The sequence below is a fragment of the Canis lupus genome, chromosome 22 (genome assembly GCF_048164855.1).
Source record: "Canis lupus baileyi chromosome 22, mCanLup2.hap1, whole genome shotgun sequence".
Lineage (NCBI taxonomy): Eukaryota > Metazoa > Chordata > Mammalia > Carnivora > Canidae > Canis > Canis lupus.
This window is the reverse complement of record NC_132859.1, coordinates 7,644,779-7,672,394: the sequence shown is the minus strand read 5'-3', so window position 1 is coordinate 7,672,394 and position 27,616 is coordinate 7,644,779. Positions and strand designations below refer to the sequence as shown.

General features: G+C 44.7%; 1 long non-coding RNA gene across 1 annotated transcript in view; it reads right to left on the bottom strand.

The window, feature by feature from the left end:
• The window catches only part of LOC140613846 (uncharacterized), a 41,098-nt gene extending 13,768 nt beyond the window's left edge, over positions 1 to 27,330 (bottom strand). The window contains exon 1 of the long non-coding RNA XR_012014737.1: positions 27,158 to 27,330. This is a non-coding gene — a long non-coding RNA (uncharacterized lncRNA). The remainder of the gene's footprint in view (positions 1 to 27,157) is intronic.
• Positions 27,331 to 27,616: the final 286 nt, after the last annotated feature.

Below are 27,616 nucleotides of genomic sequence, written 5' to 3'. Positions count from 1 at the left end.
GCCCTCATTGGCAAGAAATAAAATGCAACAGCAAATGCTGGACATTTCTCAAGTTCAGAAGGTTCTGAGCACCTCTTCTCTCTCATCTACACAGCACACCATTGCCCAGAACACTCTTTCTAAAGCGCTTTTTAACATACTAGCTCATTGGGGGTGGACTCATTTGTTTATCCCACACATAGTTATTGAGGCGCTGGGCTTGGCCCTGGGGATACGACAGTGAGGGAAATCCCACATGCCTGTCCAGGGAGCATACAGCCTAGTGAGGGAGCCAGATACCCACACATACATACACCTCTCCAGGCTTAAACTGATACAGCAACAAAAAAAGAACTCGGTGTTGCAGAGGGGATCGCTGAGGAGCCCCTAATTCAAAAAGCTTTCCTGAAACTCCCTTCACTTCATATTCATACCCTCCTCACCCCAGTGCACCTCTTTGATTTGGGTTCGATGGGTTTAACTTGAAATGATTTATGTGTCTTACAGAGGAACCCAAGGCTCCGGGACATCATTTGCCCCTAATTACCCAGCTTGGGCATGGAGGGACCTGGATTTAAACTGGGATCTATCTTCTTCCTCCTTCCTGCTCCTCTCATTTTCTCCTGTTCTCTCCCACCTCCAGCATCACTGCAGCACACACACTTTGCCTTTGCTCAGGCCTTTCCTGGATGTTCCCCTCTCGTGGCTGCTCAGCTAAGTCCCCCCTTGTGGTCGAACCCTAAGTGCAATAGGAGAGGAAAGAAGGAGGAGCTAGCAAAGGCCAAAGTCATTAAGGAACGATAGGGGATTTATGTTGGACCTTTGGAGTTGTGTGGGATGGAGGATTTAGCTAAGGGAACCATAGACAAATAGGGCCTGGATTTGGAGAGCATGGGAAGAGGTGATGCATGCCTCCCGTGACCAAAACCAGGCATTTGAGTATTCTGGGAAAACTGTAGAAGGTGGGATGTTAAGGTGGCTAGGCAAGTCAGGGTCGTGTTATCATGGAAAAAAACAGACGATGTGCCTACCCTCAGGGAATCTCAGAAGAAAGAAAAAAATCTCTTTAATAACGCCTCTTGCCCAGGCACAACTCTGGGCACAGCATAGTTTCCAGAGTTTAATACCAGACCGACTGGCTGAAATTCTTTTGAACTCAGTGGAGAGCCGACTCCAAACCTTTCCATCTGCTGACTCCTTCTTTGTACACGAAGACCACATTTTCCATTTGCCTTAAAACAGCTTAACATTTTTGCTGCATTACCGAGGCCACTTTAATTTATCATTTTGTTTTAAAGAACCACGCCATCCAAAAATAGCACAAAATTACTCATTCTGTTCGAGGGTAGATGGTACTGCAACCTTTACAAGAGACGTGTAATCTTTCATTGATTGGGCAGGTGTGGATACGATCCCGATTCTCTGTGCGTCCCAACAGTCACGGATGGGAGCTGCTGAGTTTTTGTGAAGCCAGTTAGCCGGTTTATTTAATTTATTTATTTACTTTTACCTCCAGAGCCACTAAAGGATGTCTGAGCAGCTGCAGAGAGAAGCTGCACAGCTGGCTTCTGAACTCCTCCCCTGTCCAGGCCGAGGAGGCTCAGATATTTTAGAAAGAGTGGACTTCCCAAGCCTTCCTTCCCCCAGCTTTTCATGATGTTATTTCGTGTCTCTATTTCTAAGATGTTGAGCTTCCCATTGGATATCGTATTTTAAGCATGTGTGAACAGTTTAGGATGTTGCGGAAGGCTGGCATATAATGTAAAGGGAGAATGTTTTGAGAAAGAGGGAAGTCAGGGCTGGCTTTTCCAGAAATTTTGTTGGGATTATGGGTCATTGTTCTCATTTTTATAGCGATTATAGTTTCTCCTCCCTCACCACTTGCCTTGTGTCCTCCCCCTTCCCCCCTGCCCCCCACATACATAAAGAGGGCCTCGTCTGAGTGGTCTGTCCTGAGAAATCACCATAATGGAATATATATGAGGATTAGGCATAGAAATGTCAGGCCTTATTAAGTCTCAGTAGTCAAACTTGCTCTTGTGTTTTCCATTACGGCTCCAGTCTTCCAGACTTTCCAGAGAGGAAGAATCTTGCCTGTCCCATAGGAAATGCAGCCCCTCCCCCAGACTTAGCAGAACCTTGCCTGGGGTCAGTCATTATTGGAAGACTGCAATGTTTTCCACTTTTGTTGACTTTTAGAAAATTCTATTTCAGAGGAGACCTTTGGGAGACTCATGTAATCAAATTCTGTCAAGGAGGGGAAAGTCTAGCTGTTAGTATATTATTAAATGCCCTGGATAACCACAGAATCTGGGCATTCATAATCCCTCTCCCCAAGGAGCTCAGAGAGCTTTGGATACATTACTCTTTTATTCATCCTCACAAGGGACTCGAAGAAAAAAGAGGGGGCCAGACTCTCTAAACAATCCTCCCAGCATGCCCAGCAGCAATAGAACCATATTCCTTATTGTCCATCCTGGGCTTCCCTAACTTAAGGAGAAACATGGAGACTTGACAAAGCTTAGAAGGAACCTAAAATAACTGTTAACTGTAGAGACACCAGAATGGGGGCAGTTGTCAGGGTTTGGAGGCGCCCCTGCTTTTGGAGCAAAGCAATGACCTTGTATGTCCACCTGTGAGGGAGGAGAAGGGGCTCCTCCTTGACTGCCTGAGAACGGGCAGGTGACTTCAGGAGCCCAGAAATGAGCTACGGGCTCGACATACACCTTGCTCAAAGGCGACTCCCCGACCTTCTGCCATCAAGCAGAGCTGCTGACCCATCTCCTTGGCCATCTTCCACTTCAGAGGACGAGTGTGCTGATCAGCAAGGACTCCCCTTCCCGTGGGCTGCCAGGAAGCATCTGGGTCAGCGGGAGTTGACAGTCGCAGGTGGGGCCAGCCCAAGACACCAACTATGGTGACTCCGTATTACGCCCCGTGGCCAGAGTGACCATCACACTCTCCCAGGGGGAGAGTCCCCGATGTCAGACCAGTCTCTGGGCAAAATGTGAGTCTAGAAGCATCTCTTCCCTTGGGCATCTGTATTCCCTCTGGAGCGTTGGAACACACACTCTCATCTCTCCCCCCGGGGCTTTATTTAGTCTACAACTCACTTAGCTCAATCTGCTTCACAGAAGAGATTTAATAAAATTAAATGAGATTCTGTTGCTTCTCCCGGGGACATTTGCCCTTGGAGAACCCAGCTGGAGGTCAAAGAGTAAAACTCCTGTAACACGAGGCATTGGCGAGTGCGGTGCCGGAGGCGTGTTAGCCGCAGTACATCCGTCCCCTAGACGTAGGGTATCCCAGAAGGGGGGCAGGTGCCCGTTCTACCTTCACAAAAATGTGGGACATAGGAAAGAGCAGAGACTAGCGTGGAGGTTTCTCACTGGTTTACCAGCCGAGTGCCTGGGGCCTGACCTGCTTCTGGGCACCAGTTTGCTTCTCTGTTGAAGGAAGGAGAGAAGGAAGATGCAGGCCACACGGCTCCTTCCACCACCTCCTCGGCTCACGCCTCCTCCTCCTCCCCCACTGTTGGGGCCACCGTCCTGATAACAGGGTTTACTCCTGGCCAGCTGTGTAAGCCACAGTGGGAAATCGTGGCCAGTCGCCAGTCACCCCAGAACTCCTATGTGGGTGGAGTTAGGGAGCTGCAATGGGGTAGAAGGGTGGTGCTGGCCTGCGCTGTTTCACGTGGGATGCTGTCCTCCCGGCCTCCACCCCACACCACTCTGGCTCTCCTACTCACCACACAGCCTAGGGTTTTAGAACTCAAAATGCCAGCCTCAGCTCTGGGGTCTGACCCACTTGGTGGCTCAGATGGACTCCCTCTCCAGCCCGTCCGTGCTCTCTGCCTCCGCTCTTTGCCTGCTCTGCCCTCCCGGGTCAAGCAGGCTGGAGACATGCAGGCCCCTCTGGGCCCAGCAGGCTCACAGCGGGTGCAAGGAGCTTATACTTTAAAAAAAAAAAAAAAAAAAAGCTTTTGTTTATTTATTCATGAGAGACAGAGAGAGGCAGAGGGAGAAGCAGGCTGGCTCCCTGATGAGGGACTCGATCCCAGGACCCCGGGATCACGAGCTGAGCTGAAGGCAGACACCCAACCACTGAGCCACCTGGGCACCCCAGGGTCTCACACGGTCCTCCTCTGCCTTACATAGTTAGGAACGTGGTGTGGGGAAGCCCTTCGGACCCCGGCAGCTTGGGCAGGGCTGCAACTGGAAAGAGAATGACCCAACCGGTTCTATCAGAGCCACCTGCCTGATAGCAGGCCGGGCCCCGGGAAAAAATGCTAATAGAAATTAAAAATAGAAACTGCAGAACAGGTATTGCTCTTTTTCAGTCTGTTGGAGCCTGCTGCCAAGATCAGAGTGATCCCCGTGGCTGTGAGGAGTGTGGGGAAGGCCAGGCCAGGGACTGGCCCAAGCCGGCGACATGTGTGTTATTTTAACTTTCTGCGACGCTATTCTTAGGCTGTACACCTTGTTCCATCTCCGATGCTATCCAAATGATTCATAATCTAGTGTTATTGGCTTCGACACAGATTTAAAAGTAACGCGACCAAGTGTACACGGTGGGAGGAGCTGCGAGCACCTGGAGGCCCTTCCCTGGGGTCACCAGTGTGTCATGGGGCAACCTGCTCGAGGTACTAGAAGCTGGGGACACATGGTGAACACAGTGGGGTCCCTTCCCTCTCCCCACGGGCCCGGTGTAAGGCAGGTGACGCTACAATGATCTGGGATGCAGAAAGAGCCATGGGTGCTGGGAGGGGGGGCCCTTGACTTACAACGGGGGTGGGGCAGGGCCTGGGAAGATAAATGTGAGGTCAGGCTGCGGGGTGAGAACAGTCACCCAGGTGAGAGGGAGGAAGGGAAGGGCATTCCCAGCAGGGGGAGCTCTCCTTGTGCTCATTGCATGGAAGTCAGGTGGTAGCTGGAAGGGAAGAAATCAACGGGGAAGAAAAATGATTGCATCCTCTGCTTTTGCTTCCCACCCGGCTCTGATTCCTGCAGAGAGAGAGAGCAAGGACACACTGAAGGATGGTTTTTAGTGGCTTAAAGGAGGTAGGATAATGTTGGAGTACGGTTCCCACTAGTAAGAAAACCAACAGAAACCCAACCTGCAAACGACATGAATGTCCACGTGTAGAGAAATAGTTCAAATATGGTGCACCAAGCTATCTATGGGCAGTCTGCAGTCATTACAAAGGATAAGATAGATCTACTCGTGCAAACACGGATATCTGACAAACACTGTTAATTTAAAAAGCAAGTAAAAGAAAAATGCATATAATTATAACATGTGCCCTTTATGTAAAGTGGTATGTATTTTATTTGCATTTGTGGATTTTCTGTGTATTTATGTACCTACACATATACAAACCCATAGAAAAACGTTCTAGAAAGAAACACCCTCCTCCCCAGAAGCTGAGAGGTTGGAGGATGACAAAGGAAAAGGGACTAACTTTTGTTTAATTCACTCGTGCGTTATTTACATTTTTACATGAGCATGTATTACTTGGGTAATTTTTTTTTTCCAGTGGGAGAAAAAGCAACTGAATCAAAAGACAAAGATCTTCCAAGAAGTCCTAGAGAGTGGTCTTTGCTCATTCCCTTCACTCCTCGCAATTGCCTAAGTCCAGGAGAAAGTGAGGTGCCCCAGAAAATCCTCTCTGCAACTGGCCTCAGGAATAATACCCACATAGAGAGTCATAGTAAAGTGGTATATTAGGCGTACTGGACTTGTTGGCGGGCTTCCCTATTGTTGGAAAAAGATGGTTTATTTGATTTACTCTCGGGAGTTATTTTTATTAATTATTTTATGAATTACTTAATTATTTAATTCAAGTGAGCCTCTTTGTGGTCACCTATGGATAAATTAAAAAGGTGATATTGCAATTAAAATAAATCGTTAATCAACTTTAATGCTGACATAAAGACTGTCATCTAGGAACGCCTGGGTGGCTCAGTGGTTGAGCAGCTGCCTTTAGCTCAGGGCCTGATCCGAGGGTCCTGGGATCAAGTCCCACATCAGGCTCCCCGTGGGGAGCCTGCTTCTCTCTCTGCCTTTGTCTCTGCCTCTCTCTCTCTCCTCTGTGTGTTTCTCTCATGAATAAATAAAATCTTTTTTTAAAAAAGGAATATCATCTAAATTCTAACGTGAATTTAAATTATAACTGTGTCAGAGGCTATTGTACCAAGAGGTAATATTTTCTAAACTGTCTTCTCTTCCTCATTTCCCCAGCTCACCCATACATCCATGATTTCACTGGATCTAGTATAAAACCAACCACAAAACAGAAGTATCTAGCACTACAATGCTTCAATGATCTACCGTTAGAGCACTTTGCACCAACACCACGTGGGCTTAGAGGGTCATCTACGTCTTTAGGGTCTCAACCTGCCAGGGATAGAAAATGACCATAAGTCACAGAACTTTATCCTGCCTCTGGAACTCAGAGGCTGCAGGGTTTGAGGGCTTTGCTCATTGTTTCGTTCTGGAGGTCAGGTCACTTAACCTGCTTAAGCCCCCACTTCCGCACACCCACACAGTTTCTATGCCAGAGAATGTGTTTAAGCTGTGTGTGACCCTTGTGGGGTTGGGGCAAAGCTCTGGAAGTCCAGAAGATTCTCTTTTTGAGAAGAGCCTGGCAGTCACACACCAAAGCAAATCAATCCGCATAGAACTGTTTCCTTTTGCATGAAGGATTCTCTAAGTGAAGTACTAGAAGTAAAGACTGCTGCCCCTCCCAGGCCCTGAGATCCCCAAGGCCAAACTTGCCTAAGTGGGAGGTTTGTCACTGGGATCCTAGGACACAATTCAGAGGGCTCGTGAATTAGTTGGATGTGAGGAACAAAAATCCATCTTTATTTGTAGTAAACTCTTTCTGAAATATGATAACTTTTCTCCTTTAAATGTGGTCCCAAACCACGTAGTATTATCAGTCAGTACCTGTGATTTAGTCACCAGTAGAAATCACAGATAATTTTATAGACCATGACACTTGTCCCAGATATCTCAAAATATTTGCCCTCATCTCTACTCCAGAATTATGGTAGTTATTCAACCTGCAGTAAGACCTAGTTATTTCATGTTTAATAAAGAAGCATATATGTTATTATATGAGATTTTTTTAAAAAGATTTATTTATTCACGAGAGATACAGAAACATAGGCAGAGACCTAGGCAGAGGGAGAAGCAGGCTCCCTTTGGGGAGACTGATGTTGGACTCCATTCCAGGACCCCAGGATCACAACCTGAGCCAAAGGCAGACGCTCAACCACTGAGCCACCCAGACACCCCTATTATTTCACAGATTTAAAAGAATATCCCAATAACTGTATTTCAATATAATCAGATTTCTTTATAAACCAATGTATTTTCTTTTAGAAGTTTTATTTAAAGATCCATATTCTGAGATGGGTCCATTAACTTCACCAGACTGCCAAAGGGGTTCATGCCCAATAAAGATTAAGAACTTCTGCTCTAAGTGGGGTTAGAATGGGGCTTGTAAGTGTTCCTAAAGGTCTGTGTCAATGTCACTTTATTTACACATTCCTGAGATTCAGCCTCTAGCTCATTGAGCTCTTCCTAACCAAATATGCCAAGGAAGAAGCTGCATCTGTATAAACATCATCCAGCTCAAGTGTCAGGTTTCCTCCTCTTCTTCACAGTTGTTTGAAGCCAACAGCTAATGGCACTAGAAGGATCAAATATCCTGTATGGCTGGATGAAGGGAGGGGAACTTCTGTGGAATTACAACCCAGGCATTTTGGTTGAACCCTGCGAACTTGTTTGCTTTCCCTAGAATTAAGTGCAACCAATAAGTGGTCTGAAAATGAAAGAATAAGTCACAAACCCGTAAGTTGTTGCTTTAATTTTCTCAATATGGAATTTGGGCATCACCTAATACCTGTTTCGCACTTTGATTATGAAGAGTCGTGCTTCTGATCTAGAGCAGGCACGACGGATGGATTTCACCCTGATCTGATCAAGTTCCCACTGAGTTAGGAAGGGTTCTGAGGCCATCTCTAGGCTTAAGGAGGGAAAGATGCTGTGTTTGAATGCTGATGTCTGCTATGGCGAAGGGTTGTAGCTCTGTGCGTGTCCTGTGATTATCCTCAGTCCAGCCCTAACTGGTACCAATGGCCATCTCTACTTGAGACCCAAACAAAAATACATTCTTGAACATTCCTTTGGCGTCCCCTCTCTGTGCTGAACAGAAAGAGGAGCCTCAGTTCCTGTGACTCTTGCCGCAACTAATTGATTTAAATTGATGAACAAAGAGCATTAAACACAACATGATATTGTATAAAACTGCCTGGGATGCCCCAAAATCATATAGCACAATTAATTTGAACAAAGAAAATGTGATTTCTTTGCTTCCCCATGAAGTATGATGTCATGACTTTTGTTCTGAAACACTTTTCCAAATCTAATGCTTACTGACTCAGTTTCTTGGCTTTGTTTCTCATGTTGGCCGTGATAGGCAGTTAAAGCTGCTGTGCATTTACAGAGGGCTCTGGCTTTTATGAAGCAGTTCTTAAGTTTTTAAAACACTCTCTCCTAAAAAAAATAAAAATAAAATAAAAAATAAAATAAAATAAAATAAAATAAAATAAAACACTCTCTCCTGAGACTTCTCTCAGCAGACAGGAAAGCTCGATTGTCCTCATTATTCCCATTTTACAGATAAAGAAACTGGGGCTCTGAGAAGTCAGGTGACTTTTTTTTTTTTTTAATTTTTATTTATGATAGTCACACAGAGAGAGAGAGGGGCAGAGACACAGGCAGAGGGAGAAGCAGGCTCCATGCACCGGGAGCCTGATGTGGGATTCGATCCCGGGTCTCCAGGATCACGCCCCGGGCCAAAGGCAGGCGCCAAACCGCTGCGCCACCCAGGGATCCCAGAAGTCAGGTGACTTAATCAGGATCTTATTGTCCGTTTAGTGCTCTCTCAACCACAAGATGTTGCCTTCCAGCATCTGCTTGCTTATATCCAAAGAAAGGCCTGGGTGGCTCAGCAGTTGGGCATCTGCCCTTGGCTTGAGGCGTGATCTGGGGTCCTGGCTCGAGTCCCGTATCAGTCTCCCTCTGGGGAGCCTGCTTCTCCCTCTGCCTGTGTCTCTGCCCCCCTCTCTCTCATGAATAAATAAATACATCTTAAATAAATTTCCTTTTAAAAATTAATTAATTAATTAATTAATTTATGCACACAAATGAGAGAGGGGCTGCACTGAGCTCGGGGCCCAACATGGGGCTCAATCTCATGATCCTGAGGTCTGAGATCATGATCAGAGCTGATGAGGAGTCAGTCACCTGACTGAGCTACACAGGTGCCCCAAATCTTTTAAAAGGCAAAATCAAACCATCATTCCTTTGTGATCAAGATATACTGTCATCCACATATCAACTCTTCCCATTTTGGCCAGACGAGAGGTGGTTTTCTTCTTTCTTTAAATTCTGATAAAATAGAAGGAATCTGCTTAAGCATTTGCACTTCATCCTTCTACCAGCCAATTTCAATAATGGGCTCCCAAGCCAGGATTCTAGATAGCTCACTAGGCATCCTAGTTTGTGATTTTTGTTACGTTTTGTTTTGTTTTGTCTTGTTTTGTTTTTGCTTGTCTTTGGCTTTTATTAGAAATGATGAAATAAGCAATTTGTCATTTAAGTATCAACTGGCTAGGAAGGGCAATTAGTCTCTGCCAGTCAAAATACTCAAGAAAAGAAGATGGATGGGATTGCTGGATTGCCTTAAATGAAACTGATTCAGGTGGTAGTTGACCAGGTAATTCATGGTTTCTAGTAATCTTATTAAACCAGTGGTTGGGACCCTTGCCCACATTTTGTCCCAGCTGCTAGTGAAATCCTCTGATCTCCCTTTACCCACACCATAACCTTGGGCTTTGGCTCTGCAAGAACAGAAGTGTTCCATGTTCCTTCTAATCTTGTACATGCATTTGTGCACCAACTGTAAGCCCGTCACCCTCAAGAACTTACAGTCTACTTAGGTACAGACAAGTTAAAGGGTCATTCTAATTAAAACAAAAAACTCTACACAGTGCATGATTATGAACCCCAGTCTTTGGGGCTCAGGGAAAATCTGGAGGAAGAGACATTTCAGCTAAAATTTTCAAGAAGAGTAGGAGAAAGCAGAGGGAAGAAGCAAGGAAACTTGTGTAAAAGGAGAGAAGGCAGGGGCACCTGGGTGGCTCCTTTGGTTGAATGTCCCACTCTTGATCTCAGCTCAGGTCTTGATGTCAAGGTTGTGAGTTTGAGCCCTGTATTGGTTTCCTTCATGCATGGTGTGGAGCCTACAACAAAAAGTGATGAGAAGGCAAAAGAGTTGATTTAGGGAAGAGAGAGACTCTGGAGCAGAGAATATAAGCTATGGGGTGGAGGTGGGAAAAGTGTAGTGGGAACAAACCTGGGGGAGTAAGGGCCAAGATCATAAACAATCTCAATATCATACTAAGAATGTAGGGCCATATCCTGAGAGCAATGGGTAGCCACTCTAACATTGATTGTATAAGCTCTGCTCTGGCTTCTCTGTGGAGTTAAAGGGAACCAAACTGCAAGCAGGGAGGCCAGCCTTAACCCAGGTGAAGGGGTTCGAATCGCCTAAGTATGCTAGAGATGAAGAGAAAAGTCAGGACTCCTCAGGTCAGTGGCCCTGTGTTGTGGGCCACTCTTGCTAGCTGCCCTGCATCAGGACGTTGCTGGCTTTGAGCTGTTCTCCCCTCCCTCAGCTGCAGGCCCTGAGCACAAAGACCCTCTCTAGTTAGTAAGCACTGGGGTTGGCCACACAAAGGGAGTCTGCAGAAGGTTTCTTTTCAGGGTCTCCAATCAAATGACCAGGTCCAGGGTTTGTAAACACATCTCATTATAGGCGCCAATGCCGAGGCTAGAGGTGTTAGAAGCTTATTTTAGGACATACCAGGAAGTAAGGAAGCAGAGGAAACCATCCTGACAGCTTCGTGGAGCACCTAAGTGTTCCTGTAGACACCACAGCAACCCCAGAGGCTCAGAGCAGCCTGGCAGCCAGAATTGCTCTGCTCTGGCAGAATTGCTCTGCCACAATTGCTCTGCCACAATCAACTACCAACCCCCAAGGACCTCATAGCTTTTACTGCTTCGTGGTGTCTGCTCACCATCTTTTGTGTGTTGGCCTCAGATTCCACACCTTGGCAGCCCTAAGCATCTATCTTTCCAGGATCTCCAAAGACCAGAGATCAACTTCCCTGATAGGTCACACAGAACACTCCTGGAGAAGATTATTATTGGTTCTTTTTAGGTCACGTGCCTTTCCCTGCACAAATCACTGAGAGTGATGGGGGTGGGGGGGCTAGAGACGCACATATCACCAGAGATTTGGAGTCCTATCTCAGCCACATGTTGCAAGAACAAGTTCTCCAAGACATTAATGATCCATCAGCAAACTGAAGTAATTTTTCCAAAAATGAAAAAAGTGAAGTGTCTTTGGCAGGTACTTTGGGCTTCATGGCCTGTCCTGAAGATGATATTTTCCTAAATATGGGTAAATGCTTTCACAATTTCTTATTTTCTAGAAGAAAGTGACATTTGAATCTGTCAAGCAGAGTATCAGCTGGATTTTTAAATAAATATCAAATCTATAAAAGTAGGTTCCACGCCGGGAGCTCGACATGGGACTGGATCCCAGGACTCCAGGATCATGCCCTGAGCCAAAGGCAGAAGTTCAGCCACTGAGCCACCCAGGTGTCCCTATCTTGGCAAATCTAAGCCAAGTAAAATGTATTGGGAGAATAATGAAACAGACAGGGCATCTCTGGCGGCTTTGAACCAGGAATCATAGGACTGGTAGGCCTTATAGCAGGACAGTATGTCTGAGCGTACACTGGGATGAAAGAGCTCTAGAGGTTCACATAGTTGGTGAAATGACAGAGAAAAGCAAGAAAATCATCTTCACAAAAGTTAGGATAATAGTTCCTTCAAGAGGTAAAGATAGGATCAGCTACCTAATTTATAGCACCCCGTGCAAAAAGCAGCATCATTTGTTCAAAGACTGTAGAGTTTCGAGACGGGAGCTACAGAACATTAAACCAAGCCTCAGACACGTCTAAGCATGGAGTCCCATGTGACTGCCCAGCTCACACACCCATGAAGTTGTCCCCAAATGAGGAAAGGAATGTTAATCAGTGAGGGGCACATAGGAGGCTTTAGGAGGCCAATAATCATGACAGTGGCACTCACTTTCAATTATTTATAAATCTTTCCTGTAGTTTTATACCCTCTCCCGAAGTGTTGTTATATTTTACAATTAAAAAAAAAAAAATACGACCATACTTCCTGTCCTGTGTTGATCACACAGCGTTCAGTGTGCCAGGAGAAAAGAGTCTGAGTGGCCAAGTTCAGACTGCTGGCGGACACAGGAATAGTAATCTAATAATCATAACAAAACTGAGAAGGCCAACCGGATCAAGATGAAGGAGAGGAATGCCAATAGAAGAGCTCATCATTACTGAGATGCTCTTCTGAATTAACTCATGAAACATTCGTTATCACCCTATGAGACAGGGACCTCCGCCCTCAGCTCCCAGAGTGAGGAGTGGGTGCTTGAACTTACAACTAAGATCTCACACTGTGAGGGAGGATTCTCTAAAAGAAAAGTGGGTCTGCTGGGCTCTAGAGTGGTTGTAGGTGGCCAAGAAATACCAAAATCCTGCTACACACATCAAACAGGAGAAGAGGGAGACAGGTTTTTCTTTCTTTCTTTTCTTTTTTTTTTTTTTTTTGCATTTAATAACCATTTGTTGGTCTCCAAAGTCGAATGCCCTATGCAAGCTGACAGAGAAACAAAGTTGAACAAGACAATGACTTTCAAGTTACTGTCCTATGTTGTTATGAAAAAGGGGGCAGGGGGCAGGGGGAAGGAAAAAACACTTCTAAGGAAAACTCACTTAGGACAAAATAATATATGAAGTGCTTAGTAACTAAAGAGGTGAGTGGTGGGCACGTCCAGGGTCTTCATCAACACGTTGCATTCCCAAGGTAGCCTCAGGCCTGCAAAGACCGACCCAGACACCCAAACCCTGTCTGAGGCCCTCTCCTCCACGGTGCATCTGGCCTCAGAGGTAACCTGGCCACAGACACCCCTGCTTTCTTGCCAGCCTGGAACAGCTGAGGAGCACGCTATCCACATTAGATTCACGGACATGCAAAGCTGCCAAAGGAGGGGGGGCTCCCCAAGAGGCAGAAATCTGGAAATGCCATTAGCGACAGATGCAGCCCAGCATGCATGTCTGCGGAGGCACCGGCTCTGGCCCTTGGGACGGAGGCTGATTCATCTCGGATCCTGACAGCCACTCCGGGCAGACCTGGGAACAGCAGGAGGGGGACACGGGCCACACGGAAGGAGTCTTGATAAAGCAGCCAGGCAGCTCGCAGCCACCCCCTTGCCCCAGAGTGGGGCATTGAGGCCAGCTGTGGGACACAAGGGTGCAAGTCCTTGGAGGCTGTCTAAGCCTGACATTTGAATTAGGGACCTGCGATCCTCCCTCTACCCTTCCAACTTGGGCAAGTTACTTCACCTTTCCCGGCCTCGTTTGCCATCTGCAAACCCAGGATGCCACATTCTGGGGTCATTAGGATTAAATGATACGGAGCCACTGGTGCCCATTGTGTCTTCTGTAAAATGTGGCAATGAATGAAAGGATCTCTAAGTCCCCTTCTCACAGTGACATTTTGTGACTGTCTTAAGGCAAAAGGCCTTATGACTCTGAATTTCTATGAACAGAAATAGCTGTGTTCAATGGAAGGCCCTATCTTGGGTGTGGATTTTCACTTCTGTTTTTACGCCCATTAAAATCTCTGATGATACTTACACTCCGGCTCCTGCAAGAGACAACTCTTTTAACCTAACCACTTGAATGTTTATAACCGGTGCAGCCAAGTGTTGAATAGGGAGGAAAACTTGGAGGCTGAATTTGTCTATTTTTAATCAGCTCTACCTTCTACAGAGGGTTCATTCAGGAAGAGATCAACTGAGGCCGTAAGGGGCACACATCAATGCGAAGAAGGTCACATGACAAGAGAATTCTAGATTTAGAAGTTCAACGTGGAGATTATACTTGCTGAAAATATTCTTAATGTATATTTTAGTGGTAAATTGTTAACATTCTTTCCATATTTCCTAACCTCAGCCATTCCCTTTCCTCCACTGTGGTTAGGGGTAAAATTCAGGAATGGATAACTTTCAGAGAACTGAGGAGACAGGACTTTGCCTGTGGTCAGGGGAAAAAAAAAAAATTCAAAAAGGGAAATTTCAGTTGCTTCGAAGCTGGTTTGTGAAAAGTCAGCGCAGGGGAAGGCAGTGGGAGGAGGCCTCTCGGGGGGCCCAGCTGAGGCTCCAACTCCCCATTTGTCTTAATTTGGCTTGTGGTTCTGGAGGCCCAGGGAAAACACAAACTTGCACTAATATAGCCCAGGCAAAATATTGGAAGGAAGGACATTTAGACATTTTGTACAAACTACAGCAAATAAAAGCAATAAACTGCAACAGCAAAGGAGACTTTCCTGATGCAGGTACTGCAGTTCCTCAAAGCCAGTAAAAGAGTCCTCGGATACATCCTCAAGAAACTTGCCTGTTTATTGTGGTGTCACATTTATGACTCCCATAAGTAGCAGTCAACTAATATCATTATAAAACTCTGATTTATAGGCACTTATATTGGATTTCTCCTCCTACTGGGGCCTCACATTTGACAGGACCATGTCCTTATTTGCATGAGGAATTCCTGTTGTAACTGGGGACTGAGGCTATCCAGCGGCCAAGATGGTGACCCGTTGATGACAGTTTTACATATTGTATTTTTTTTCAGGGGGCAAAAGTCACATGCATATGGTTGGATTCTTAGTAGGGGCTCTTTCCATTCTCATTATGTTGATACAAAGAATTGCCCTAGAAAAAGATCTCTAATAAAATTATGAATAAATCATTTGGACCGAGCCCAGATGGAGAAACCAACGTGATTTTTAGAAGCTGAAACCTTTTAGATCTTTCTCAGCGAGATTTTTGGTAAATTCACTCTTTAGAGACAGCAGCGAACCACACATTGGTCTTGTGAATCGTGTAGATGGGATTTGTGAGGCAGGGGACTAGGAACAGATGACGACAATGATCCAGCAAATGGTTGATTTCTGCTCCCCCCACCCCACCCCAAAAGGAACAACTACTCTTTCAGAGCCAACTCCTGACTTCAGGGCTCCCACAGTCCTGCTCTCTGAAAGCCCTGTAAAAGCTAGGGGGGGGTGAGGGGTGCGGAAGGCAATCATTTTAAAGAGATCACATTCAGTTTTATTAAAAAACCAAAACAGCTGGGGCATTGATTTGCAAGCTCTGTAATGCCATTGGTATGCCTGACCTGGCCAAGATATTAAAAAGATATTTAAGGAAATGTCAGTAAGTGTCTCAGGCACAAGCTTTGGCATATTCCAACCGCATTATGGTGCTTTGGGTAATTCATCTTCCTTTATGTTTCGCTATGCAGAGGGAAGGGAGGGAACATTTACAAGATGATTTACTGTGACACATCCATCCTAATGAAAGCATGTGCCGCTCGCCAGCACTCCTGGCTAATCTGCCCCCCCTCCCACATGCTCAGCCATATGTCCCATGCTTGGCGGGAGCAACGACTGTGTTGGTGGAGAACGAGTCCTGGGATCTGAGTAGCTTTTAACAGAAATCCCAGAAAGCTCTGAGGCTGTTGGCTCAGGTAGGAAAGCAGCAGGAAAGGGCTCATCAGTGTGGGGCTAAGTATTTTTAAAGATGCTCCAGTGGTATGACCCACAGGATGGAGGGAGATTTGCTGTCTCCTCCGAGCCCGGGAGGACTGCTGAGAGAGGAGCTCAGCCTTCACTGGGGAGACCTTCCCCTGGTGTTGCCCACCCCCCCCCCCAACCTGACTCAGGTTCTTTGTTGCCCGGCCCCTGGCTGGCCACTCTCCGACTTCCAGCAGCAGCCACATTCCTCAGTTGCCAGAACCTGGCATCCCAGCCTTTCCCAGCTGCACACGGGACCCCCCGCTTTGTGCAAGCAGCTGCTGCTTTGACCAAGTGTGTTTCTAGCCCCCTACCCATGGCGACACTAGCTTAACTGCTTCTGGCTCTTGGGATGAAATCAACACTTACGGAACACCGACTGTATTCTATATAAGACATGGTGCTAGGCCCCGTGAAAAGACAGCAAGAAATTTGCAATAAAACAGATCTTTGCCTCCTAAAACCTGCGACCTAGTTGTGAATCAATGCTCCCATCTTACACCCTGGGCGTGCCCTGGATGAGGGTCTTAACCTCTTTGTAACTTCAGTTTTTCCATCTGTAAGGTTTGGAGAATAATAAGACAGAGGGTTGCTGTATATAAATTAATGTGTGAAAAAAAATAATGTGTGTAAAATGCTTAGAATAGTACAGGGCACGTCATAGGCACTCAATGAATTTTAGCTAGTTGTGAGCCCTAGTTGGAAGAAAAAGGGGAAAAAAAGAGAAGTAAATTAATATGTGACTGCCATACCCCAGAATAAGAGTTTTATATATGTACACATAATGCTCCCACTATAGTAGAAGGCAGCTCTTACTATTACCCTTTCATTTTTGAGTAAGGAAGACTCTGCTAGGTGAATAACTTGTATGAGTTTCCAGTGTTGACAGAGCTCACAGTTCAGGCCAAAACCCCTGGGTGCCAAAGCCCATGAGTTTGAAAAGACAAAGAATTCCAAATGTAATTAATGTTTCCAGGACACTGGAAGATGTGTAGCAAGGAGGCAGCTGATTGAGCCCCAACGTATCACACAGGAAGGCGTTGCTGTGAGAGTTCACTTCCAAATGGAACGTCAGGGAAAGGAAGGCTGACTGGAAAAGGTGGGGTTGGAAGACGGTCCTGAGGGATGAGTGTGATTTTGGAAGGGTAGCAAAGGCCCGTTGACCAAGTGAGCAATCCTGTGGAAGGAGAAAATTGCACCATCTCTCAGAGACAGAGCCCAAACTGGTTGACCAAAGCCAAGGGCTCAGGAGAGTCTAAAGATGGCAGGTTTTTGCACACTTTTCCACTGGGGGTGAACCGGGTGCCTCGGTGGTGCCTGTGAAAGGTTTGCTCTGCTGAAATAATAAGCTGGAGAGTGAGAGTCAGTGAGGGCCCAGTGCAGCCCTCTTCACCACAACTATCACCGGTCTCCTTGAGGGTGGCGGCAGGGAAAACAGATAAACAGCAAACCAATGACCTAGACACAAGGGTGCCTGAAAAACATGAACAGAGAGACCCTTCCCAGAGGTCTCAGTGGGGCTGGACTCTGCCGTCAGGGACGGAATCAACCTCTGCAGCTCTTGGGGATGCAAGCCCCAAGGGGGCAGGGAGGGAGGTGCGGTTCCTGGATTCAGGGAGGGGAGCTGGAAGCACAGGGCTGCTTGGCAGGAGCTGTGACTCTGGATGGAGCCACACAGCCAACCTGCCGTAACCAGCAGGGAGGTAGCCAGGAAAATAAATACCCCGTCTTCCCTCCTCCCTCCTCTCTCCTGCCAGTGCCCTGGGCAAGGGAGCCCTCTGTTCAGTGCATATAGGTCATCGTTCCTGGGCAGAGAACAGGGTGGAGAAGAGTCGAGAGGTGACCCAGGGGTGCAAATGGAAGACCCCCAACATAGAAGGTTTGTTACGGGCTTAGATAACTGACATGACCCAGAGCCTGGCACACAGAAGATCCTGAAGACTTGAGGGTGATGATGATTTCTTGGTGTTTTCTCTGCTTTGGTTGGCTTGGTATTCATGTATCCAGCTCAGCCCCTCTGGCCTCACCACAATCAAAAAACGTTCTCAAATCCCTTCAGTAGCATGAGAAGTGAAGTGACTCACTGAAAAAGCCAATTGAGTTTTTTTGCCTGCAATCTTTGGCCTCTTTTTTTTTTTTTTTTAAAAGGAGGCTTGGAAATCGTCTTTTTAAAACACAACCTTTGTGATGTGTTTTATTGGAAGTTCTTAACAGAGGAAAGGGGCTTGTTTGTTTAGATTGCTATGCAACAGGAGGCATTGAGCAAATGGTGTCTCGGTTTTTATTATTTTAAACTTCACCCAGGAGAAAATTGATCCAAGTTTAAGAAAGAAGGAAGGAGTGGAATATAGGCTCTAGTGTTTTCAAAATTCTAAATGGCATGGCAAACAGTAGAACCTTCAGACAAACATTTGCATATGAAAAACCACCGTCATAATTCTCACTTCCCAGGTAAAATTAAAAAAGAAATATGCATAGTTTCATATGTATGCAAATGTTTGTCTTACGTGGTTTTTGTTTTTTGGGTTTTTTTCCAGCCTATTTATATAGATTACATGCTGAATGTAGTTTCTCCTGGAAGTTGAAAATCTATCACTTTCAACCAAACAGCACCAAAAAGTGAAGTGGTTCTGCAAGAATTGTTTTGTCCTCTCCCTCCTAGGCCGTGAGGTTCACAAAGCACTAGGGCAGATGCAGTCCCAGGTGGAGAGGGTAGAGGGACAGATGCCTCCCCAAAGTCTCACCGATCTTAAGCTCAATCCTCAGTGTTGTTTACGAAAGCTTCAAATTCCCCGTCGTGTGATTTTTCATTATGCCAAGGGGTTTCTGACTGACGCTTGTGTTGGGGCAGACTCTATCAGACTGGCAGCCTTGGTGTCGTTTCTGAATTTTCTGTCCAAGCTAGGGGAGAGAAGGACGGGAGTCGAGAGCCCTGAACTTGGTTAAAGCAGACATCTGGAAGCCAATGGTGGAGAAAGAGAGCAAAGGTTAGGAGAAAAATAACACTCGGTAGCAACCAGCAAAACAAACTTTTGTCTGGGACGACAAGAAGGCACTGCAAACGTGGATCAGGGCTCATGTGGCACCAGCTCATCTTTTTAGAAACAATGTCTTACTGCTTCAGCTAATGTTAGATTATACAAAAAAGTAGAAAGAAGTAAATACAAATAATCAAAATATTGCTACCCAAAGACTGCCAGTACTAACACTTTGACACATTTCCTGCTGGTTTTTTAAAACATGTACATGTTCTCTGTGTGTGTGTGTGTGTGTGTGTGTGTGTGTATATATATATGATCATATATATATGTAAGATCGCAAAGAGATACGAAGAATATTTTTCAAACTAAAGAAAAAAGGGTTATTTTACCCCTCCAGTTTTATGCCTTGCATTTTAAGCCTAATGTTATATTTATGCATTTTTCCATATCTTTAAATATTCTTGGAATGACTCTTTTTTTAATTTGCTACATCATAGCTGTCCTACAGATGTAGCGTGGTTTATTTCCCCAACCTCATATTGTTGGCATTCGTGTTGTTTCCAATTTTTTACTGTTTCAAGGCTATCCATCAAAATATTATTTGTAAGAATATCTTTATAATTCTGTCCGTGGGATAAATTCCTAGAAGGGAAATTACTGGGTGACAAACACTTAAAACATAGGTCTCAAACTGCCATCTCGGAAAGTAATGCCAACTCTTGGTCTTGTGGGAGCATTATGAAAATACCCATTTCGTTACACTCCACCAATCCTGAGAATTATCATCTTTAAAATTCTTTACATATTTGAGAGGTGGAAAGTGGCTCCTTGATATTTTAAAATTTCATTTTCTCTCTCAGTATTTACTTGCCGTGCCAAACCAGCTTAGCTATCTTTGAAAAAAAAAAAAAAAAAACTAGCTTCCTTGTAAGTAAACCTTGGACTGCCAGTTCCCTGAGAAAAGTCAACTTCCATGGGACATGGGAATACACCCTCTTAAAATAAATGTCACAAAATCCCCATCAGCCTTAATTTTAATAATAATGCCACAATGAATTCTCTCCTGTCACATTTTATAATACAGTCATACCAGCTTTCAAAGGCTGGTGTGCCCTGAAATTACAAACACAGTCTGTGGCAGGAGACACTGGCAATTCTCCAGCCCAGTATGACAAGTGAGCATCTCTGTCACTCCGAGCCCACAGGGTGATGGAACGGGGACATGAGACCAAGTGTCACGGGTATCCAACAGCAACCTGACACTTGTTCACCCCTCACATGTCAGGGGTTCCTAATCTTTGTGCCAATTACCCCTTTGACAGTCAGGCGGAGGCTACAGATCCCGTCTCAGAATAATACCTTTAACTGCATACAAGAAAATGCATAATTATAAAGGAATCTAATTACATTGAAATTTTGTTATCAAAATATTTACAAGAATCTGTGGCATGGTAATATATGTGCTTATATTTATTAAACACTAAATCACAAGATCTAGTGGGAGATCTAACTACCATAACTGCAGAGTGGTAATGAGAGTAAAGATATTTCAAGATATCTACCACAACTAATATAATATGAGAATACTTATTCCTTCTATTAGTGACAAAGTCCAAGTACTGCAAAAACTGTTGTGGTTTGTTGCCTACATTTGTAATGAAGGAAATGCTCCCTTTCAATGGGAGGTTGATAAAAGACGCAGCTTTTTTCCCCATCGTGGAATGCCCGAGCTCTCTCCGTGGACCTATGGTCACATGAAGTGCTCTGAAAGTTGGAAATTATGTAAATGCACTATCTCCACCTCCTCCCACTTCTAGAAATGTGACATTTTCTCTGGGCCCTATCCATTATTTTTCTTGCTCTAATTACTACTGTTCTGGGAAGCTGTTGGAACAGGGTGGTAGGGTTGGCCACAGTGGAAGATCTTAGTCAAAGAGTTGAAGCCACTGAGTTAAAAATACTGTACTTGATGGAGTTGTAGACCTGTGTACTCTGATCACAGGCCATGCCCAGCACTGCTCTCTTCCCCGTGCCTGCGAGTCGGCTCTGACCACAGCTTTGCCACTAACCAGCCGTGTGATTATGAAAAAACCTCTTGAGATGCCCCTCTGATTTTCTTAATTCAAAAACATCATTCAGAAAAGACAGTCCTTAAGTTCCTCTTCCAGCTCTCACAATAGGTGACTTTAAAACTTCCATTGTGTTTTGACGATTAATGTATCTTTCCAAAAGAGTTCTTTAGCATCCAGAACAGAAAGCCTTAACTGTTCTCTAAAAGTTTTTTTTTTAATTTTTATTTATTTTTATTTTTTTTTGTTCTCTAAAAGTTTTTATCCCTTTCTCTGTCACTGCTTGTCCCTTTCTCCATTATTTCCCCTCATTCTTCTTTTAAAACAAAGACTTTGTCTTTTCCTTAAAGCAACAGAATGTGAATTATGTTGATTTTAAAGAAGAACTCCAGGGACTCCTGGATGGCTCAGGGGTTGAGCCTCTGCCTTTGACTCAGGTTGTTATCTTGGGGTCCTGGGATCCAGTCCCACATTGGGCTCTCCATGGGGAGCCTGCTTCTCCCTCTGCCTATGTGTCTGTCTCTCATGAGTAAATAAAGAAAATCTTAAAAAAAAAAACAAAAAAAAAAAACAAAAACCTCCAAGTTTGTCTGGATCTTCAATTTCTTCACCAGGTCTAAATGCCTAGGACAACCGGTCTACATTTCAGCCTTGGTTTGAATGTTCCCCAACCTCTGTTCCTAAAGCATCCTTGCTTCCTCAGGAGGTGAGCTTTTCCTTCATGGGCTTTTTTTCCCCTGAGGCCTGAGGCAGGAACTTCTGAACTTCCTATGTGTTGTTGCACCGAAGAAGTGGAGTATTCTATTCTCCTACTCAAATGGAGTTTATGGGGTAAATATTTCTATGAATTTTTCTTCCTAATCACCCAACACTGTTAAACACTTGGCAGTCTGCTCTGTTCAGGCAGTCGAGGCCAGACTCAGGGAGAGCCTGAGCTTCAGGTGTCAGAGTGAACAGGAGTGCTGGGTAAATGAAGGGGCCTCGCAGGAACACCATGGGCCCCTGGGGCCCTAAGAATACTAACAAGGCTGAAGGGAGAGGCCCAGAGGCAGCCCTGCTCTTGGCAAGCCCAGGCAGGGTTCCCTTTGATGTGAAGTCTTGCTTGATACTGCTTTGTGTGTCTGCATTTGTCCTTGGCAGCCAGAAGGCAGTTCCTGTCCAACAGTGAGGTGCCCTTGTGTATTGCTGCCATCCACTGAAACAGAGATGCATGCAAGCAACTCCCAGGGTGACAGGGGAGGAGGGAGGGAGGGGAGAAGCTGGGCTTGGTGGTGGGGGTGGGGAGGACACTCAAGGAGAGCCCAAGTGCCAAGGATGTTAGCAAGGAAACTGAGACAGTCCTGGGAGTTTGCACCACGGTTCTTAAAACATTTTACCTTAAAGTAGGAACAGTTTGAGAGGGATGTGGAGTAATTAGGAGAAAAATCTTGAGAGTTATTTCCTTGGATTGAAACACAAAGAGGTTTAGAAATACAGATCGCAATTGCCTCAAGTTGGTCTGGGCCAAACAGAGGCCTACGAATGTTAATTATCACAATTGGCTTGACTTGTCTTAGGTTCTGTAGATACTATTAATGCTGTTCTCTATATGTTTCCAGTTCTCTGCCCTTTCAAGCAAGCACAAGGCGGAATGAATTTCTGGGTCTCCTTGTGGTTGGATAGGACCATGTGACTAATTCTAGCCAAAGAGTAGAAGTGATAAGGATCTCTTCCAGACTGGAATATTGAATTACCAATGCAAAACCCTCCAGAGCTTTCTTGCCTCTTTGGAATGGGGACCGCCAACATTTGAGATGGTAGCTTCACCATCAGCCTGAGTCTTCAAGTACCTATATTTGTCAGACTCCTCCTGCCAACCCATAGGAGGTAAGTAGCATGAGCAAGAAGTCAACTTTTTGGTTTAAAGCCCCTATGATTTGCCAGCTTACAGGAACATAACCTAGACTATTATAATTGCTGAAGGCCCAGAAGACTCCCCTTCCCTTGTCCTGATATGCTCATAGAGATTAAATATTGAATTATATTGAAGAGAATCCTCAACTTCCTTGGGAAAGCATCCCCACCTTATTGAGGCAATGGGAGCTTTCACAGCAGGGAATTTCTCTATGGAGTCGCCCTGAGGTTGAGTGACTACCACTGCATCTCAGAGCCTCAAGCTTTGAGGAGCCCAAGGTGTTACAGCTGAGAGCCATGACAGTCCCAGAAGATGCAGGAAGATGTTCATTGAGACTGGCTTAGCCTAAAGGGAGCCAAGAGAGAAACTTCATCAACTATAATGTATGAATCAAGTGTCTGTTTTCATATATTTCTGTGGTCAGAGGACTTCAGTCCCTGAGCAGGTTTTAATGCGAAAGTGGGAGAAAAAAAAAAGAAAGAAAGAAAGAAAGAAAGAAAGAAAGAAAGAAAGAAAGAAAGAAAGAAAGAAAGAAAGAAAGAAAAGAAAAATATGGTTGGAGAAAACTCACAAACTACAAAGAGCCCCGAAAGAATACTGGCTGAAAACCAGAAGCGATGCAGTTTACACTACAGAACATAATTGATAGCCCTGGTAAGGCACATAAGGGACATTGGTTGGAGCTTTGTGCAAACTATAAAAAGAGCTGTAGTTAGTCCAGAGAAGTTTCAAGGAAGATGTTGTTTTCAGGAACTACTGGACTTTTAGAGAGAAAACTAGAATGGTGGGTCAGGAGAAGGGCAATACAGTCTGAAGCCCTTCTTGAACAAGGATCTAGAAGCCAGGTCAAGGTGACTTTACAAGAGGCATTATGGAAGCTTGGCCTGAGGGGCCCAGTGGGTGTTACATTTTCAGGGAGTCATTAAGATGGGGGTGGGGGGGAGTCAGGTGGTCAGGGGTAAGCTGATAGAGAAAGAATCTTAAAAGTAAGGTAGCTAATGCTAAGAGAAGTACTCCAAGCAAAATGATCCTGGCAAAGTGGGGCAAAGTGACAAAAAACATGACATCAGTAGGATCAAGATTATCACATGGGATGGGGGTGGTGCTGGGACCTGAGAATAAAAGAGAAGGAAAACAGCAAGCTTTTAGGAGGGAGAGGGGATAGTTATGGCGATGTGACCTGGAGTGCTAAGTGTCCTCCCATATCCTTTTTTGCCTCCTCCCCTAAGATGGAACCTCCCCACCCCACCCCCCACCTCCCCATTTTTAGCTGAGTACACAGCTGCACAGAATAAAGATTACATTTCACACCTTCCTCTTCAAGTAGATGTGACCATTGGGAACAAAGGAACACGAGCAAAATGTCACATATGGTTTCCTTAAAGAGCAGGCTCTTAATCTTCCTTCTCCCTTCCTGCTGCCTGAAATGCAGATATGAGAGGGCAAGCTAGAGCATTCAGCTTGGACAATTAAGTGGGAACGTACCAAAAAAAGAGTAAGGACAAGAGAAAAAAGCTCTGGTTCCTGGTGGTCATGGAGCCCCCAGACCATCCCCAGATTGCTTACCCATGAATTTATTTATGTGAGAGAGAAAGAAATATGCGTCTACTTTACTTAAGCTACTGCTAGAGTGAATTTTTTGTAAAAGCTGAATCTCATCCGTATTGATTCAAGAAGTAGCTCGAGTACAATGACAGGTGATTTTTATGTCCTCCTTTCTAAGTTTGCATGTTTCCCAAGCTTTTTGACAAGGAATACACATTATTTTTGTAATCAGGTGAAGTGTGTGTTTTTTAGGATAGATGTAAGAGAAGGCCCAGAACAGGGGCCTACACAGACAGAAAGGCACACGGATGCCCCTTGGTAGTGCAAAAGGACCTCTGACTTGAATTTCTTTCCTTCCATCCCATAAGGAGTTGTCCTTGAAAGACTATGTCTCTCTGCTTTGCAAGTTTCCTTGTCCCCTGTTCCCGTTGGTGGTCACTGCAGGAAACAGAAACCATTTTAGGTATTTCGAGTAGAAAGGAATTCAATACAAGGAATTGGATGCTACAACATCACTGGAAGAGCTACGGAAATGTGATGGTGCCCTGCTAGATGGAAAGAGCATGCTGCTCCTGTCACCCAGTATATAACCTGGTATCTGTGAGCCAGAGGTTAGGAAATCACTGTCAACACCCCGAGGTCAAGGAACTGCTGCCAATTTCACAGTTGCCCCACATTCATGAAGCTGGTCACTAGACAGTGGGATGGGAAGTCTGTCCACAGCAAAAACTCATTTCTGCCAGAACCTCCCACTGCTGTAGAAATAAAAATGACGTCCACTGGCATTTCACCTTCTAAATCCCATAGGAGGCATTTTAGACCCTAGCAGAAGAGAGCCTGAGAAGCCCACTTGCTACCCTTCCAGCCCCTGTGCGCAAAAGGGGTGGATATGAATACCGAGGGCCAGCCAACCTCATCTGGTCCATCCCTTGGTGGTTCCCTCTAAGGTGTCGGACATTCTTAATAACTTTCTCAGATGGCTTCCCTGTTGATAAATTTCTCTACAGACGGTTTAAAGAGATCACTGAACACTTATTCCATACGAACACTGTGTTAGGCGCTTCGGAGGGCGCGGAGTGATAGCACGGTTCCTATCATCGCATACCTCTTCCACTCGGGAAACATATGTTCAGCATCCAGCAGGTACTCAAGAGACCATCGGTAGCTCCTCATTATCTGCCAAATAAAGTTAAACTGCCTTCATTTAAACCTAACAGACTCTCTAGAATCTGACCTCAACTCATGTTCTCAAACTTTATCTCTTATTTTTCCACTAAATGAACACTTATGGACCAGAAAAACCGGATTGTTTTCTATTCTCTATACATATGTTTCTCTTTTCTGCCACCAACAATTTAGCCTCACTGTTTCTCTTCCCTAGAATGTTCTTCTTTCCATCTCCCTGTGTCAAAGTGCTGCTGATCCCTTAGCATCCAGCTCAAATGTCACCTCCCCTATGAAGCCTTTCTTGATACCTTACAGCTGGAGATAATCCTTCATATCAGAATCCCTGGAACTTGATCTATATTTCTGCCATGGGATTTAAAACAGTCCACCTTCTATTACAGCTTTTTATATAAACATCACTTCTTCTCTAGTAGACCATGAGCCCTAGAGGAGCAAGGATTATTTTGTATTTATTTTTTGATCCTCCATAGTACCATAGTGTTTAAGTGAATAAATGTAAACCTCAAAGACAGTTATTACTCAAGAATTTTATAATCTAACAATGAAAAATATTTAAGAAGCACCATCAGTTTCTGTTCCTTAGCATATGAAATCTGATCCTCTTTGCCCAGAATTTCATGCTTCCCCAACTGACATCCCACCTCTTACTTCTTTAATTTTCTGTGACAATAAATAAGCATTTTGTTCTCCCTACATGTCTTGTTCATTTCATTTTTCTGGTATTCTTGTAACTAAGTGTGTAATTTGTGTGATGTTTTTTCCATGTGTTACAAAACCCCAAAGGAGATGGGAGTGCCTCCTTAGTGTCTATAGCATTAAGAAACAGCAAGTTGTGTTTCTGTGTTTCTACTCTAAGCCAACAATGCACAAGTGGTAGCTTTGATTTATAAATGAAGAATATATTTCACAGGTACATTTTTTAAAAAATTTTTTTATTTATTTATGATAGTCACAGAGAGAGAGAGAGGCAGAGACACAGGCAGAGGGAGAAGCAGGCTCCATGCACGGGGAGCCCGATGTGGGATTCGATCCCGGGTCTCCGGGATCGTGCCCTGGGCCAAAGGCAGGCGCCAAACCGCTGCGCCACCCAGGGAGCCCTCACAGGTACATTTTAAGATTTCACAGCAAGTAACCTATTTACCAATTCTTTTCATTTATTAATGCCTCCAATTATAGAACAAGTCATAGACCTTAACTCTTTTTATCAAACATGGATTCAATATAAAAGCATTGTAATTAAAGAGTCCCTTTTTGCCCAATGTAGGCTTCACCCCCTTCGCAAAAAAGTGTTTGTAAATGTTCTGGTTTCCTTTCTTAGCTATGTGCTGTGACCCTTGGTCCTCGAGTGCCTAGACCATGGCATCTAGTATTCCAGTCTTCAAATGGTAAGAGTTCAAATAATGCTTATTTCAAGTAATTATAATTGAAAATAGCATGAAGTAAGTTGTCACTGATTTCTTTGTGCAAAGCTGCCCTTCCAATTATTACCTAAGCAAACCACCACCCGCTGTTCACTAGAAGAATTTTTTCCCTCTAACTATTGCTAAAAACACACATAAGTCTGTTATATGAAAAATAACATGGTCTGGGGCTACAAAATGAGTAGGCTCATAACCAGCAATAGCGTTACATAAATCTGGGTTGCACATACAATCACAGAGATAGACAAAGTGCTAAGGGAATACAATGGAAAGAATGATTACCTCTTCTTGGGGGCTCATCTCCACCAGTCAATGAAGGTTTATCCATCAGGCATTTGTCTTTGTTATGCCTCTGAATTTGCATAAGGAGCACTTAGCCCTCCTCTGTTGCTAGTTGGTTGTGAAAGCAGGTACCTGCCCTTATCAGCCATGCAGACTTTTGTGCTCCAGGTAGGTTTGTGCTGGAGATTACAGGCTGTGGATATATGCCTGTGGATCCATTCTTATTCAAAAACCAGTTGTGAGAAATAATATTTACAAAGGAGTGGTTCAAGGGCATTGCTGCCCATTTATTATTCTAGGTAGACTAAATGCTACTCTTGGATTAAACCAGGTCATAATAGGGCTGTGAACTTGACTTGTTGTTTTAATTCCTTGTAGACTTCCTTTTTTTCCAAATTTGTGCCTTAAGCCTAAGCCATTAGCCTAAAAAGAGAAACATTAAGTTCCATGGAACATGAT